This window comes from Sciurus carolinensis, chromosome 3, assembly GCF_902686445.1.
Source record: "Sciurus carolinensis chromosome 3, mSciCar1.2, whole genome shotgun sequence".
NCBI classification, from domain to species: domain Eukaryota; kingdom Metazoa; phylum Chordata; class Mammalia; order Rodentia; family Sciuridae; genus Sciurus; species Sciurus carolinensis.
In genome coordinates, this window is record NC_062215.1 from 22482764 (window position 1) to 22494124 (window position 11361).

The window sequence follows — 11361 nt, forward strand, 5'->3', positions numbered from 1 at the left end:
TGAACTTGCCATCCTCCTACCTCAGTCTGTCACTGGGATTTACAGGTGTGCACTTTGTGAGCAGCACTTTGACTCCTCTTGACTCTGACAGTTTCTCAAATTTTCCTTGTTTTGAGTAGTACTGGTAGTAGTTTTGAGTAGTACTGGTTGGATGTATTGTAGGGTGTCCCTTTACTGGAATTTTTCTCATTTTTTCTTCATGTTCGACTGTAGGTATGGGTTTGAGGAGGAAGACCGTGGTAAAGTACTGTTTTTATCACATTATATCAAGGGTACACAGTATCAACAGGCCTTATCAATGTTAATGTTGACCTTGATTCCCTGGCAGAAGTAGTGTTGGTCAGGTTTTTACTCTTCCCTGCTCCACTTCTCCATACTGTATTCTTTGGGCACATAAAATTTTATTACTTTTTTTCTCTGACAAAGTACATGCAAATTTTTATATCATTCAAGAAACAAATGGGCCCTGAGACATTATTGTGTCACATGTGTAGGGTTGATTTCAGGCACTGTTTCTGTGTGTTTTCCCCAGTTCCAAATGCATTTTCTTCTGGAAATCTAGCCCTTTCCTCCAATCGCATCAGCTAGGGCTCTTCCTCCTATGCAGGTTTGTACTTGGGAGGCCTGAGAAAATGGCCTTTGGCTCCTTCACTAACCCTGACAGGGCTGCTGACTCAGCTTAGGGCCCTGATTAGCACTGATCAGTTGGGGCGGAATCAATGCAGGTGGGCAACTTTCCAGAGTTGCTTCACTTTCCATCTGCATGGTTCATAGAAGCACCTGGAATTTAATTCTGCTTAATTTTTGTTTTCCAATTGGTAGGGGCTCCTACTGCTTTAGCTCTACTTTTCCTTGTCTCATTTTAGCCTCTCAAATAAGACAAGTTCCCACTTATTGAGCACTGGAATGTGTGCCAGCCACTTTGTTAAGGGCTATCTGCATTATTTAATTTCCCCAAGCAGAGGAAGTATGTACTGTTAATATTCATCTATAGATGAGGAAGCAAATTTGAAAAGGTCAGGTAATTTACTCAAGATCATTTGGTAAGAAGTTGGGCCAAATCCGGCACTGTGTGAGGGTGTTTTAGAGAAAGTTTTTTTGGGATCAGCTTCAGTATGACCTTTGCCCTTGTCTTTCCAGGTCAAAAGGTTGAGTTACAAATAATGGACAACAAGGACTTGAAGTTGACAGTGAAATTATCCAAAGAAGAAATAATTGCAGGTGGCTTCTGGGGGCCTCACAATCAGAAAACCAAGATGGTGAAGAAGTGTATACACCAGAAATCACTGGAGTCTCTTGAGAACAAGTGAGGCTGGAGTTGGACAGCAATGGGGAGGGAAAAGGGAGAAGCCCAGCCTAGGCATCACGGGCAACCATGGTAGTACCCTGCCTGATGCAGCCTGTCACACCCCATCCTAGCACTTATCAACCCACTCCTCACTCAAACCCACTTCCTCCTCTCTGCTCATTTCTCCAGTAGCAATCTCTAGGCAATCTTTTTCTGGCGCCCCCAATTCTCTCCCATCTCTGCTACCCTCAGGGGTGATAAATTCCTCTGGCTCCGACACACCAGCTGATATCAAGAGGTCACTCCTTGCTCTCTTGTACTGAGTGGCAGAGCCAGCATTGTGTGCTTGATTTGCTCTGTCTTTTGAGCAAGCCCATGGTTCCATGTCCTTCTTCCCCACTGCACCGGGAGCAACTCAGGACAAAGGACTGACTTTACTCACCTCTTGGTGTTGACCCCCAGCACACAGTAGGTGCTCAACAAAGGAGCCAAAGTGAAGCAGATAGTGAAATTGAAACACCCCTTGCAGAACATTTCTTGCACAGAAAGTACCACCACCCTACCCACTAGGTGGCACCAGTCAAATGCCCTGGAGGTTCTGCTATCTGAAGGGCATATATTTCTAACTTAAGGGGACATCACCAGCTTCGCCCCTGCTGCTGGTGTTGGTCTTTTCTTTCCCCGCTGGAATTGCTAAAGGTAGAGGAGTAACTCAGGGGAAGGAGCCCCACAGTTCTCTAGGATAGCTCTCCCTGAGCAAGTAGGTGCTTTTCTGCCTTTTTTTTTTAGGAATCTCAGTGAGGTTTTTATTGGTCCATTGAACTCCCCCTGCTTACCATAACAATGCTGGGAGCAGGCTCCAGGGTTTTTCTAAGGGAGCTCAGTTTTTTTTTTCTGGAATATCTGTTGTTTTTAGGGTGAGGGTGTGTGGTCTTTATACATGGGGACAGTAGATAGGGGTGTTCAGAGGCAGCAATGCATGGCTTCCTTTGAGGGTCTTTTGGTTGCAAATAACAGAAGCTCCATCAGGCTATTTTAAGTCACCGTGTGAATTTCCTTATGAAATCACAGATGCCTCACCAGCCCAAGGACAGCCAGTGCAACCAGTGGGCTCCAGCACCAATGGAAGGAGCTGGAAGCCCTTCTCAGAGAAGGGGGTGCCAGACTTACCAGACACCCATCTCAGTGTCATGGGAAAGGCATGTGCTTTGAACTCACAAAGACCTGGGTTTGAATCCCAGCTCTACACTTACTGTGTGTGACCCTGAACAATCCATAACCTGTCACTAAGCCTCAGTTTCTTCATATGAAAAATGCATGTGATTCTGCCCACACCATAGGGGTGTAGTGAGGGTTAAATGTGCTTCCTGGAATTTCTCACCTTCAGTGATGTGCCACACCCACTGTCAACACTAGTGTGTTCTCTTCCCACTTTGCATTCCCACTCCCCACTCCCAGTGGCTAAGCCAGCTATCTATGTTCCAGTTTTCCAGCTTCAGAAGCACCTCCTCTCAAATAGGAAGTAGCTGATGGTTGGGGAGAGGTGTCAGTGGGAGGTGGGGCCTGAGATCACGAGCTCTCCCCACTACTCCCTCCAGGAAGCTGAAGGAGAAACTATGTCTCTTGTTCCAAAAAATTAACAGAAAAGACGCATTTCTGAAGACAGGAACTCGAGACGGAAGAGAAGGGAAACCTTCAAAGAAGAACAGCTGTATAACATTTGGAGTCAGCTCTGGAAATTCTTTTTCAGCTATGAAAACAAGGCTAGGGTCCTGGAAGAGGGGGTGAAAGAGCCAGCTGTGGCCCACCCACTGCAGGTCAAGGGGACGCTGGTTCTCAGTTCTTGCTTCAGATCTCCCTGAGCATTCTAGGTGCTCTTTGACCTTCTTGCCTCAAGAAAGGGGTCAAATACTCTCTCCTCACTAGAGATGGCCTCTTTTCTTTTTCCATAGCATTCTCCACAGTTCTTAATTACACAGGTGTTTTGTTTCTTGCTCCTTGTCTTTCTTCCTTTCCAGGAGGCAGGAGGGCAAGAGCCACAGTCCCCAGAACAAAGCATTTGTTGAATGGACAGAAGAAACAGCATAAGTTTGGTGTTAAATGCAGGGTCAACTTCAGCCTCTGCCACTCTTTTTAGCCATGACACTGGCTCACATACTTGTCTCTCAGAGCCTCAGTCCTCTCATATGTAAAATGGTGACAAAAATGTCTACCTCACAGGATTTTTTTTGAAGACCAGGCAAGATAACTGTAGAACACCCAGGGATTCATCAGTGTGATCTCCTTTTCCCCAGCACTTAAGGGAAATGACTGTCCTCTGGGAGCAGATCCTGGACTAAGGAGTAAAACAACTCATCTTTGTGGATAAGGAGAGAATGAGTAAGCATGGCCTGGTGGGAGCAGGATGGGGACCCTGAACACCCCGGTAGCGTGGGGGTAGATTCAATTAGGCTCTGTATCAACCTGGGCTGGGCATCTGGTGAGCCTGGAGATGCGGGGACAGCTCCAGGGAAGAGGAACCCTTGGCTGAAGGACTGAGATTCCACATGGACTCTGACCCTGCTGACCCAGCATTTGCCTTATCACACCACCAACCTTTTCCTGGAGGTTGTAGCTCCCAGCTCAGTCTCCCAGTAGTAGTGGGGTTTAGCCTATTCTTTTTTGGGGGGAGGGGCGGAGGTTTGGGGGCAGGGTGTGGGGACTGGGAGAGCCTGAAAAGAGGGAATTTACAGGGAGATAACTGGTCTCCCCCGCCATCTATCTCTCTCTCTCTCTCTCTCTCTCTCTCTCTCTCTCTCTCTCTCTCTGCCTCTCTTGTTCTGGTTTAGCTATTAATTTCTGGGGAAAAATGAACAAAGTCCTTTCCAGGGGTGAGTGAGAAGCTGGGCCTCTTGTTCATTTCAGAATGGGCAAGGGCAAGAATATAACATTTAAACAGAGGGCAAGAAATAGCCAGCAATTGTACAGTTGTTAGGGCTGAGAATGTAGAATGTATCCAGAGGTGGGAACCATAGTAAAGGGGAAAATCTGCCTGTTGGAGAAGCAATCTGGATGGAATCTTGGCCTTGGGTTTCCAGACTGCTGCCAGGACAACCTGACTCGCTAAGTACTCGCTGAAGGCCTGCTGGCCCAGGGAGCACAGCTGAGTTACCTGGCTAGTTCATACATGCCAGTACTGGCTGTGAAGAGGGCACAGGACTGGAGTTGGCTCAGGTCTAGTCCTGCTTTGCCCTCCCCTAGCTCCACAGCCTCCCAAGTTACGGTTTTCCTGACTTTAAAATCAAGGGGCTAGACCAGAAGATTCCTGTGATTCTGAATGTGCTTCCTCTGGAATTTCTGGGTTTTTTCCTGGAGCCCAGCAGGGTTGTTGTATTGCCGAAGAAGTCTTGGTAAGAGATAAAGACAGAGGTCTGGGTGAGTAAGGGCACGCTGCCCCCTCTTTGGGCTTTGGCTGCTTCTCCAATCATCTGGGCATAATCCTATGGCCAACTATCTCTGAGGATGTGGAAGGGGTCTGCAAATACAGCTCTGCTATTTACACACAATGGTGGGAATGCAGGCTCGCTGGCATGGACAGTGAGGGCTCCTGCTGCAGGAGTAAAAATTTTCATCGGTGGGAAAAGAATGTCTATAATAGGGTGCTAGAGGTGAATGGAAGCATCTCTAAAATTCTTCTTTAAGGTAGAGAAGGATGGTGGTTCATCAAGTTTAGGTAAGCATGCTAGTGAGTTCAAGGTGGTTGTACCCTTCCACCCTCAGGTCCACTGGCCAAGACTTCCAATCAATTGGGTGGGGTCTACTGAGTGGCGGCATGCGGATTTGGGTTTAGGTTTAACACTAGTGTGAGGTTGCATGTGTCTCCTCTAAACATAGTGGTTCTCTTTGGGTGTTTTTTTTTTTTTTTTTTTTTTGGTACCAGGGATTGATTGAACCCAGGGGCACTTAACCACTGAGCCACATCCTCAGTCCTTTTTATTTTATTTTATTTATTTATTTTTTTGAGACAAGGTCTACTAAGTTGCTTGGGACCTTGCTAAATTGCTGAAACTTGTCTTGAATTTGCAAATCTGCTTCAGCCTCTTAAGCCTCTGGGATTACAGGTGTGCACCACTGTACCTGGCTTATTGGTTGCATCTTGAAAGAACCTGGGGGGAACTTTAAAACTAGTGATGTCTGAGTATTATCTCCATTAATTCTGACTTGACTGGTCTGGGGTGTGGCTTGGGAATCAGGGTTTTTAATAACTTCTCCAGGGCTCATGTACAAAGTTGAGAGCCACTGTTTTAACTTTCTTTTTAATTTATTTTTGTGATACTGGGGATTTAACCAAGGGGCACTCTACCCCTGAGCTACAGCCCCAGTCCTTGTTTTTAAATTTTGAGACAGGGTCTCGCTTAGTTGTTTAGACTGACCTTGAACTTGTGAACCTCCTGCCTCAGCCTCATGAGCAGCTGGGATTGTAAACATGTGCCAAGGTGCCCAGCTAACTTCCTTGATAATTTTAAATCCTTCATACTCCTAGTGTATCTGAGGACTGCATTTTGATGGCAAGACTAAAGAACCAAGTTTTGGTTTCCTGGAAGCAGAGAATTTGGGGTTGGGACTAAACTGGGGGCAAACTGGGGAGATGGAAGCCACGTAAGTGGGAAGCAATGATGTTGGTTATCTGGAAAGAAGGATGATTCATTTTAACAGGAAAAGACTAGAAGAAAGGAAAATACAGGAGGTGGTCTCCAAAGAAAAGGCAAATGATAATGAGGTCTCGTGGGGCTTTAGGAAGGAAATCAGGCTGGGTGGACCAGGTTCATAATTTCTGCCTCTACAGGAAAGAACTTGAGTTTGTAAGATTCTAGGAACATGAGGGAGAAGGTGTAGGCCATGATGGTTCACTTTCTGCTATGGGTTTAGGATTAAGGGATGTGGTCAGGTCTTTGCCATTTCTGGTATATTTTATTGTCACCAGTTTTTGGTTTGGTGGATTTTCTTCCAGGTGGAGTCTAGCCTGAAGAAGAACTGGGGTGAGATTTTCAGCAATCCCCAGGACTTGGGCTGTAACCCGAGGCATGAAACCTCTGTGTATCCTATGTTGCTGTCTTCATCTTGCTACATCCTAACTATAAGAACCATTTGACCAATCTCCCCACAAGTTCCCCAGTACCAAGAAAAAGGAAAAGAGCACAAATTAATCAAATAGGTAACACTTAGAGGATCAATAAAGATATACACTGGATCTTTGAAATGACTAATTAAACTGACAGATCTCTGATAAGAATGACAAAGAAAGAAACGGAGAGATAGCACACATATCATCAATTTCAAGAATGAAACGGGAACAGTCCTATAGATACTATATGCATTTAAAAGATAGAAGAATATTAGCAATAGCTTTATACCAAGAAATTTGCAATTTTAGGCTGGGGTTATGACTCAGTGGCAGAGTGCTTGCCTGGCATGTACAAGGCACTGATTTCAATTCTTAGCACCACATAAAAATAAATAAATAAAATAAAGGTATTGTGTCCATCTACAACTAAAAAATATTTTTAAAAAAATGAATTTAGAATTCTAGATCAAATGGGCACTATCCTAGAAAAATGTCATTTCCCAAAACTGACCCAAAAAGAAATAGAAAGCATGAATATTCCTATATTCATATAAAATAAAAAGAAAAGAGAAAAAGATTACATTAATTGCAGTTGATTTAATGTGTACATCGAAAATCCAGATTTACAGATAAATTGTGAAAATAAGATAATTTAGTAATTTGCTAAAATCATATAGATGAACCAATCATTCCTATATAGACCTGCCACAAACACAAAATGAAATTGAAAAGTACCAATTGTAATAGCACCGAAAGTATAAAACACCTAGGAAAATATCGAACAAAAGGTTTGATAGAACTCTAACACATTGTTATGAGAGACCTCTGGGCATAGTGGTAATCCTAACTGCTCAGGAGGGTGAGGCAGTAGGGTCATGAATTCAAGGCCAGTCTTAACAACTTAGTCAAACTCTGTCTCAAAATAAAAATAAAAAGGGCTGGGGATATAACTCGGTGGCAAGAGCCTGTGGGTTCAATCCCCAGTACCTAAATAAATAAATAAATAAATATATACCTACATACATAAATAATAAAATATGAGAGACCTTACAAAAGGCTTAAACAAAAGAATAAATATGATCCTGATAGATCAGAAGACACAAGAGTGTAAAAATACCAACTCTTCTGAGACTAATTTATGGATTCAGTGTAATTCAATCAAAATCCCAGTAGTTGTGTGTGTGTGTGTGTGTGTGTGTGTGTGTGTGCGCGTGCACGTGTGTGTGATTAATAAGTTGATTGTAAAATGCAAAGGGTCAAAAATAACCAAGGTATTCTTGAAAAAGGACAAGGTGGAAAGACTTGCTCTTCTGGAATCAAGATGGATTATAGCAGCTATAATATTTTCGTGTGTATTAGAGCAGGGATAGACAAATAGAAAAACATAATGAACGAGATCTCAGAAATATGATATATGAGAGAATAATCCTGAAGATTAGTGGGGAAAGGATAGACTTTTCAATAAAAGATGCCAGGACAACTGGGCAACTACAGAGGTAAAAAATGAAATTGGATCCTTGTCACACCATATACAAAAATATTAACTCCTGATGGATTTTAGATCTAACTGTGAAAGGCAAAACTATAACTTTATTAATTTTAAAAACCATGTTCATCAAAATATGTCATAAGGAGGGTAAAAAGACAAACCACAGGTGGGAGAAGATATTTAGAACACATGAACCTTTCAAAGGACTATCATCCAAAATATTAAGGAGCTTATACAAATCAATAAAGAAAAGGTTACTCATTACAAAAATATGTAAGACATTTGAATAGTACTGTTTTAGTCCATTTTGTGATCCTGTAACAATACCACAGACTGGGCAACTTATAAGGAAAATAAACTTATTTCTCATAGTTCTAGAAGCTGGGAAGTTCAATATCATAGCACTGACATCTTACAGAGTCTTCTGCTGCATCCTCCCAGGGTGGAAGATGGAAGGCGAAGAGGATGTGTGAGAGAGCAAGAGATGAAACTCACAGCCTTCAGCCCTTTTATAGTAAGCATTAATCCATTCTTGAAGATGAAGCCCTCATGGCCCGATCGTCTGTCAAAAGTCTTACTCTTAATACTGTTGCACTGGGTATTAAGTTTCTAATACCTGCCTTTTGGGGAATAGATTCAAACTACAGCAAGCACTTTCCTAAAAAGAAAATCCAAATGGCTAACAAACATGAACTGGGTTAGGGTTGTGGCTCAGTGATGGAGTACTTGCTTAGTATCTGTAAGACTCTGAATTCCATCCTCAGAACTGCAAAAAGAAAAACAAAACAAAAACATGCTCAACCTCATTACTAATCAGAGAAATACAAATCAATGCCCCTAGAGATGCCATTGCTCCCTCATCAGATTGGTGAAATTTAAAAGTCTGATGGTATCAGATGTTGGTGAGTACCTGGATCAATGGAAACTTGCAAATGATATAAATTAGTATGACCACTTTGAATAACAGTTTAGCATTACAAACTGGAAGATTTACCTTGAATTTTGACTTCCAGGTATAAATTCTGGAGAAACTTCAACATGTGCATCAGATGGAATATGCTAAAAGAATTTTCTTTACTAGGATGTCATAACAGTCCCAAGCTGGAAATAACGTGAATGTTCACTAACAGTAGAATGGGTTAACTGGCATATTCTACAATGGAATACTATACAACAAAAAATTTAAATGAACTGAAGTTATATGAGATTAATCTTTGGAAATAATGAAAGCTCAAAAGAATATATCCAATCTGATTTTCTCCACATAATGTTCAAAAACAGAGAAAACCATATTGTTTAGGGAGCCATACTTTGGTGGTTAAATTCCTAGAAAAGTGAGGAAGTGCTTTTTAGAAAACATCCTCTTTGGAGGAGGGTTGATATGATCAGGAAGAGGCACATCTGAAAGCAGGGTAACAAAGATGCTTGAGCTATTTTACTTGTTCACCTGGGTGGTGGGTAACTCAGGTGTCTATTTGAAAATTTGTTAAGCTATACTCCTATGTTGAATGCACTCTGGATCCATGATGTATTTCACAATAAAAGAAGTTAAAAAATGGCAATGCTTAACTGTTATATTTGAAAGTTTTGTGTCTTGTAGCAATGTAAACTCCTCCTCCATCTGCCTTCTGAAATCTTCCCTTAAGTCTACCATCTGGGTCTCCAAGGCTCAGAGTCCTAAGTTGCCATCTAGGTTACAATGATACTCGATTAAACAGATAATACTGTGCTGTATGGACAGCAGGGATGAGAAAATAGTCAAAGATATACTAGTGAATTTTTTTTGTACTGGGGATTGAACCCAGGGCCTTTCACATGCTAGGTAAGTACTCTACCACTCAGCTACCTCCCATGTCCCCAAAGGTATACTAGAAAATGATGGGGCCAGGACTGGAATCAGAAAGCCCAGGTACTTCTCTTCCAGACTGAAGATCTTTTTTCTTGCTTGCTTGTTGTCATTCAAGAGAGAGATGCCTTTGAAGATGCTTTAAAAAACTACTGGATAAGCCAAGTGTGGCGGTGCATGCTTATAGGCCTAGCTACTGGGGAGGAAGAGGTAGGAGAATCATGAGTTGGAGGCCAATCCCAGCAACATAGCAAGAGCCTGTCTCAAGTGAACAAATGGAAACATTGGATTACCTGGGCGCAGTGATGTGTACCTGCAGTCCCAGTTAGGCTGAATCAGGTGGATGGCTTGAACCCAGGAGTTGGATGCCAGCCTGGGCAACAGAGTGACATCCTGTCTCAAATAGCAACGACCAAAACTGAGCCTTAAGGAAGAAAGAGGGAGGCACATGCACATATCTCTAGTCTTTCCTCTGTGTTCTAAAATTTGGTTGACTCTGTTGCAGTGTGCCATACTCTAGGAAACTTCAGAAAAAGGTAAGGTCCAGAAGTCTGAACTAGAGCCCTTCAATCAAAGCTGTGTGATTGAAATCTGCAGAAAAGGACCTGAAGGCCATATGGACTGAGGTGTGCATTTGCTACTTTCCACATTGTTTGCAACCATTTCTGTTCAGTGGTTGGTGTTAAACATCCCTATCCCCATTTTTTTGCTTCCTGCTCCCTTATCTATTCTGTTTTCCAAACACCTTCATAGCTTCCAGATTCTGATACCAGATATTGATGTGTTGCCCTGGGATCATCCAAGATGATAGCATAGTATCTGTTTGTCCTAATTCTCTCTCATAATTGAGCCCATTTCTAGTAGTTGTCATAATAAACATGAGGCTACTTTAGAAGTGTATTCTGACATCAGCCATGTTCCTGGGACTTCATGGGTCTTCAGACCTACATTCATTACTGTGTAATAGCTGTCTCAAATTATATTGCTTCCTGGCAGCTACAATTCTGTGTCAGTGAGAAACATGAAAGTTCTTTGACTACTTAATTTTCAATTCTGTGGAACTGGTTCCTGGTGAAATAAACAGCTTGCTGCAGTGAGACCTAGAATATAATTTCCTCTCTAGGCCACTAACATCTGTACAAACTGCCAGTGATATGTAAATGCTTTTCTCCATTGTTGTTACCTTAAAAGAATTTTTTCTTGAGATCAGGTTTTGACTATTAAGGTTTTTTCCACCCAGACATAAAGGTAGGTAATCATACTAATCTGTCGGTTTATCTGTGTTCTTCCTTCCGAGGAACCAAAGAAACTTATGAAACACAGAAGGAGGAAGAAGACAAGAAGTTCTCTGAGAAACGTTCATCAGATGCATGTGCTGTGGGTTGGGGGACGCTGGTCAAGGGTGAGTGCACTTAACATGCAAATGTGGCCGTAATCTAAAGGGAAAGGAAACTGGAGGATGAAAAATAAGACACAAAAGGTGAAAATAGCTTCCTGACTTAGGAAAAAAATGTAGGAAGGGCAGTGTTTCTATTCTGTGGGGGTTTTCTAAGGAGAGGGAAAGAAAAGTCAAAGCAATCTTGTGAGACACAATCAACCTAGTCCACTCTTTGACCTGTAGTGTTAGTGTCCCC

At 42.4% G+C, this 11361-nt stretch overlaps 1 long non-coding RNA gene across 2 annotated transcripts; it reads left to right on the forward strand.

Annotated features, from left to right (window-relative positions):
• The first annotated feature begins 4219 nt into the window (after nucleotides 1-4219).
• LOC124980350 (uncharacterized) lies at nucleotides 4220-11047 on the forward strand. Of its 2 annotated transcripts, none has more exons than XR_007107786.1 (3): nucleotides 4220-4677; nucleotides 6279-6482; nucleotides 8323-11047. It is a non-coding gene; the product is annotated as an uncharacterized LOC124980350 (long non-coding RNA). The 2 variants fall into 2 exon arrangements; XR_007107785.1 differs by lacking the exon at nucleotides 4220-4677 and having other exon boundaries at nucleotides 5379-6482; nucleotides 8323-8395; nucleotides 10233-11047.
• The last annotated feature ends 314 nt before the right edge of the window (nucleotides 11048-11361 follow it).